A 6,931-nucleotide genomic window follows, 5' to 3' on the forward strand; every position below is an offset into this window, starting at 1 on the left:
AAGGACATTGTTGTACAATAGAACGAAGCTGCGCGTCCTACAGAACAACCATCCGTTTGTACATCACGACATTCAACCGGGAGTTTACGATCATTTACTACATTTCTTAAATATTCATTAGGGTTATCGAATATTCGATTGAAATAACGTCCCGAATGTTCAAATATCAATTTTGCCATTCGTTTGCATCCCTAGTTTTTTACACTCGTAAAGGTTGCCTTGGTGTGGTAAGGAACTCGCCAATTACCCTCCACTTATAACGTTCCACCCTTAAAATATCGTACACTCGTTAATAGCATTCTCAAGGTAAGCGACTGGTTCTGTTGCTTTGTAGAGTGAAGGATCAGTTTTTCGCCTCATTAAAAGCATTAGCAAATTCGCCCCGTGCTCAAACCATTTCCGCCTGGTTTTCACTAGAATAATGCGGGTGGAGTACAATCCAGTAAGCGTGGTAAGAAAAACGAGCACCTTCCATCACATATTAATTACCACTCTCGTTTAAAGCATTCGCACAATTTGCCCTAAACTCGAACCAAACCCGATTTCCAGTTGGTTCACTACTGGTATTCACTGGTCTGAATTTGGCAGAGTACAGCTAATACGTGTGGACTGGAGCATGCACATATTTCACCCGTTTTCTGACGTTGGTGATCCATATATGGTGGCCGGAAGGTGTGTCCTCTAACGCATATAATGGAAAGAAGGCCACAAACTTCACTCAAGTCTGGTAATCGGGCTTAGTGTTAAAAAACGAGTTGAAAAGTTTATTGCGGGTAGTGACCGATATTCAGTGGGATGTGACAGGCTCATGATCATGATTTAGTGGGGTATGGCAGGATGATGACAAATATTAAGTTAATATTGCCGGGTGGTGAAGGCAGCAGCGTGATGACCAATATTTAGTGGGAGGTTGCAGCGTGTTGACCAATATTAATTGGGAGGTTGCAGAGTGGTGACCAAAATTAAGTGGGTGGTGGCAGGGTAATGACCAATATAAAGTGGAAGGTGGCAGGGGGTGACTAATATTAAGTGATAAGTGGCACGTCGGTGACCAAAATTAACAGGGAGAATGCAGGGTGGTGTCAAAAATACAGCGGGAGTTGGCAGGGTGGTGATCAATATTAAGTGATAAGTGGCAGGTCGGTGACCAATATAAAGTGGGAGAATGCAGGGCGATGACAAAAAAATAGCGGGAGGTGGCAGGGTGGTGATCAATATGTAGTAGAAAGTGGCAGCATGATGACCAATATTAAGTTGGAGGTTGCGGTGCAGGGTGGTGACAAATATTAAGTGGGAGGTGGCAGGGTGGTGGCCAATAATTAGTGGGTGGTTGCGTTGCAGGGTGGCGACCAATATTAAGTGGGAGAAGGCAGGGTGGTGACAAATATTAAGTAGGAGAAGGCAGGGTGGTGACAAATATGAAATGGGAGGTGGCAGGGTGGTGACCAATATTAAGTGGGAGGTGGCAGGGTGATGATCAATATTAAGTAGGAGTTGGCGGGGTGATGACAAATATGAAGTGGGAGGTTGCAGCGTGATGACCAATATTAAGTGGAAGGTGGCAGGGTGGTGACCAATATTAAGTGGGAGGTGGCAGAGTGGTGACCAATATTAAGTGTGGGGGGTGGCAGTGTGGTGACCAATATGAAGTGGGGATAGGTGGCAGAGTGGTGACCAATATTAAGTGGGAGGTGGAAGGGTGGTGACCAATATTAAGTGGTAGGTGGCAGGGTGGTGACCAATATGAAGTGGGAGGTGGCAGAGTGGTGACCAATATTAAGTGGGGGTGGCAGGGTGGTGACCAATATAAAGTGGTAGGTGGCAGGGTGGTGACCAATATTAAGTGGGAGGAGGCAGGGTGGTGACCAATATTAAATGGGAGGTGGCAGGGTGGTGACCAATATTAAGTGGGAGGTGGAAGGGTGGTGACCAATATTAAGTGGGGTGGCAGGGTGGTGACGAATATGAAGTGGGTGTTGGCAGGGTGGCGACCAATAGGAAGTGGGAGGTGACCAATATGAAGTTCGGGGTGGCAGGATGGTGACCAATATTGAGTGGGAGGTGGTAGGGTGGTGACCAATATGAAGTGGGAGGTGGCAGGGTGGTGACCAATATTAAGTGGTAGGTGTCAGGGTGGTGACCAATATTAAGTGGGAGGTGGCAGGGTGGTGACCAATATTAAGTAGTAGGTGGCAGGGTGATGACCAATATTAATTTTCAGGTGGTTGGGTGGTGACCAATATTAAGTAGTAGGTGGCAGTGTGATAACCAATATTCAGTGGGAGGTGGCAGGGTGGTGACCAATATTAAGAGGGAGGTGGCAGTGATGACAAATATTAAGTGGGAGGTGGCAGGATGGTGACAGATTTTATGTGGGAGGAGGCAGGGTGGTGAAAAATATTAATTGGGAGGTGGCAGAGTGGTGACAAATATTAAGTGGGAGGTGGCAGGGTGATGACAAATATTAAGTGGGAGGTGGCAGGGTGGTGAAAAATATTAAGCGGGAGGTGGCAGGAAGATGACCAATATGAAATGGGAGGAGGCAGGGTGGAGACCAATATTAAGTGGGAGGGAGGTAGCAGTGTGATGACCTATATTATGTGGGAAGAGGCAGGGTGATGACAAACATTAAGTGAGATGTGGCAGGGTGGTGACCAATATTAAATGGGAAATGGCAGTGTCATGACCATTATTAAGTGTAAGGTGGCCGGTTTGTCAACGTGGAAGGTGACAGCGTGATGACCAAAATCAATTAGAAGGTGGCAGGTTGATGCCCAATATTAAGTGGGAGATGGCAGGTTGTTGACCAATATTAAGTGGGAGATGGCAGGTTGTTTACCAGTATTAAGTGGGAGATGGCAGCGTGCTGACCAATATCAAGTGGAAGGTGACAGCTTTATATAGGACTGATATGAAGTGGGGGGTTGCTGGTTGTTGACCAATATTAGGTGAGAGGTGGCAGTGTGATGACTAAAATGAAGTGGGAGGTGGCAGGTTGATGACTAATATAAAGTAAGAGGTGAACGTGTATTGACCAATATTAAGTTGAAGGTGGCATGGTCGGTGACCAATAATTAGTGGGAGGTGGCAGTTTGGTGACTTGTATTGAATAGGAGGTGAAAGTGTGGTGACCAATATTAGGTGTGAGATGGCATGGTGGTGACCAATATTTAGTTGGAGATGCCGGTTTGGTGACCAATATTAACTCGGAGATGGCAGTGACCAATATTTAGTGAGAGGTGGCAGTGACCAATATTGTTGTGGGTTAGCTCTGGCCCTACGTATAATACAGTTCTGGGGCGGACTTTAGACTGGCATACGGGTGATAAGCCACAAACGATAATAACCGTTAAAACATTTATTCAGTTAACTAAGTAAACATCAACATGAACACAGGCATGGTAAAATCGTAGTTTTGAGCAATGTTAAAATGATGTAATTGGTTGTGAATAAAGCAGTTCTACTTCACCCGTTAACAAAATACTAAAACAGTAAGCCATCAACAGCCTTAAATAGATAAAATATTAATAAAACGGTAGCAAAATCTGACAAATTACTAAAACGTTGTAAAACAGTTCCGCCACGAAAGAAAACTGGAAAAACTCATGAGCAAAAATCTACGCTCCTAATATATATATGCCTGATGCAGGCTACTGCGTCGACTCGTAGATCGACACCAAATAAGCGCATCGACTACAGCTGATCGATCTAGGAAAATGCGATCGATCGCCTAAAATTGAGTCGACTAGTAAACTTTGATCGGTCTAAAGATAGAACCGCTGAAAATATGGCGATTAGAATAGTTATGCTAGAATATACATTTTCGCCTTAAGTTTTCAGGGCTAAATCAAAACAAAATTACGATTCAAGGTACAAATTAACAACCTCTAGAGTTTAAACTTCGCGGTTATATCAACTTTGGCAAAAAGGATGTGACGTAAATGTCAAAAATCAATGAAACGATATGGCTGACTGACTGTGATATTGCAATAAGTTGCTATGAAACAGACAAAATTACGTGAAATTCCTCATGTTCAAGTAAGAAGCTTATGAAACAAAGTTATATCAGTCTGTTACACAATATAGCTTAGTTGCTTGCATGCTCTAAATCGGAATATACGTTGGATTAGCTGGAAACAGTAAATGAAATGCCGGGTGGGGTAATTCTACGAAGTAAACACGTGTCTATAATTGGGTTTAGAATTTAGTTACCCCATCGCGGACAACAACAAATTTGACATGACAACTGTGAGTACTTTGATAATAACACTTTCACTTAATATGTATGTACAGTCAGAGTCACAACCCCGGGGCACATCAATATTTAGTTGGATATGGCAGTGACTAATTTTAAGTGAGAGGTTGCAGTGCCAAATATTTAGTGAGAAGTGACAGTGATCAATATTTAGTGAGAGGTAGCAGTGACCAACATTTAGAAAGAGGTGGCTGTGACCAATATTTAGTGAGAGGTGGCAGTGATAAATATTTAGTGGGAGGTGGAAATAACCAATATTTAGTGAGAGGTTGCAGTGTGGTGACCAATATTTAGTGACAGTGACCAATATTTATGGGAGGTGGCAATGACCAATATTTAGTGGGAGGTTGCAGTGTGGTGCCAATATTGAGTGTGAGGTGGCAGGGTGGTGACCAATATTGAGTGTAAGGTGGCAGGGTGGTGACCAATATTTAATGAGATGTTGCAGGGTGGTGACCAATATTAAGTGGGGTTAGGTGGCAGGATGATGACCAATATGAAGTGGGGATAGGTGGCAGGGTGGTGATCAATATTTAATTGGAGGTTTTAGGGTTGTGACCATTATTCAGTGGGTAATAGGTGGCTAAGTGGTAACCAATATTAAGTAGGGGTAGCTGGCAGGATTGTGACCAATATTAAGTGGGGGGGGGTAGGAGAAGGTGGCAGGGTGGTGACCAATATTAAGTAGGGGTATGTGGCAGGGTGGTGACCAATATTAAGTGGGAGGTGGCAGGGTGGTGACCAATATTAAGTAGGGGTAGGTGGCAGGATTGTGACCAATATTAAGTGGGGATCGGGTGGCAGGGTGGTGACCAATATCAAGTGGGTGATAGGTGGCAGGGTAGTGACCAATATTAAGCGGGGGTATGTGGCAGAATGATGACCAATATTAAATGAGAGGTGACCGTGTCCCTTTCCGGACCTACTCTTTGGACCAACGCATCATTCAATCTTGTGTGTATCCGAACCAGCCAGAAATCACGTTTGATATGGTTTCTGATCATATCTTTCGAGTGAGTTGGTGTTGACCTACAGGCGATAGTAGTGATGATAATTGGGCTTGTCCTCATTCGTCCTTCATTTGGTGTTTCTTCGCATAACTCTATTTAGTACCAGAATTAGCAACAATTCGGGTTAAGTAGCGTACGTTCCGAAACAGATAAAATAAAAAATGAGTCAAATGCCTGACCAAATAATATAAAGTGTGTTCTTCTGTCCGGCCATGCCAACTTCACGCACCTCTTGATCACCTTGCATTTTGTATTATGAACGCAACCGCCTTTATATCCCATATGTTCTTCCCAATAGAGTTTAAATAAAATATACTTTGCAGGGATCAATTTTAAGTGGGAGTTGGCAGTGTGATTACCAACATATAGTGGGAGGTGGCAGGGTGGTGACCAATATTCAGTAGGAGGTGGGAGCGTGGTGACCAATAATAAGTGGGAGATGGTGTGGTGGTGATCAATATTAAGTGGGAGGTGGCAGTGGGGTGACCAATATTTAGTAGGAGGTGGCTGCGTGGTGACCAATAATAATTGGAAGGTGGTGTGGTGGTGACCAATATTAAGTAGGAGGTGACAGGGTGGTGACCAATATTAAGTAGGAGTTGGCATGGTGGTGATCAATATTAAGTGGGAGGTGGCAGGGTAGTGGTCAATATTAAGTGGGATCTGACAGGGTGGTGATCAATTTAAATGTGTAGGGAGCAGGGTGGTGTTCAATATTAAGTTGTAGGTGGCAGAGTGGTGATCAATTTTAATTCGGAGGTGACAGGATGGTGATCAATTTCAAGTTGTAGGTGGAAGGGTGGTGATCAATATTAAGTTGTAGGTGACAGGGTGTTGCTCAATTTTAAGTTGGATGTGACAGGATGGTGATCAATATTAAGGGGGATCTGACAGGGTGGTGATCCATTTAAATTTTAAGGTGGAAGGGTGGTGATCAATATTAAGTAGGAGGTGGCAGAGTGGAGACCAATATTTAGTGGGGGTAGGTGGCAGGATGGTGATCAATATTTAGTGGGACGTGGCAGGGCGGTGACCAATATTTAATGGGAGGTGGCAGAGTGGAGATCAATATTAAGTGCGTGGTGGCAGGGTTGTGACCAATCTTTTGTGGAAGTTGGTTATGTGGTGACCGATATTTGATGGTAGGTGACCTTGTGCCTACCCACATTTACTTTGTGGGCCAACGCATGTTTCAATCTTGTGTGCATTAGAACCAGCAAGAAATCACCGTTTATATGGTTTTGGGGTCATACTTTTCGAGTGAGTTGGTGTTGATCTTCATGTGATGATAGTTTAGCATGTTCACAATTGTCCATTGGCCCGTTTCCCATTAGGTGTTTCTTCGTATAACTCATTCTACTTAGTACCAAAATTAGCCACAAATCGAGTTAAGTATTGTTCCGAAACAGATTAAATCGATAAATGTGTCAAATGCCTGACCAAAGTATATAAAATTGTGTTCTTCTGTCCGGCAAGGCCAATTTCACGTTCCTCTTGAACACCTTGTTTTTTGGTATAATGAACGCAACCACTTTTATATCCCATATGTTCTTCCCAATAGAGTTTATATAAAATATACTTTGATACAAGAACGGTGCATTCAATAGTTTTATATTCAAATTAAGCGCCTTTATTGCGCCATCTACACCTAGTGAGAATCCGCTTA

This window comes from Mya arenaria, chromosome 11 (assembly GCF_026914265.1).
Source record: "Mya arenaria isolate MELC-2E11 chromosome 11, ASM2691426v1".
NCBI lineage: Eukaryota > Metazoa > Mollusca > Bivalvia > Myida > Myidae > Mya > Mya arenaria.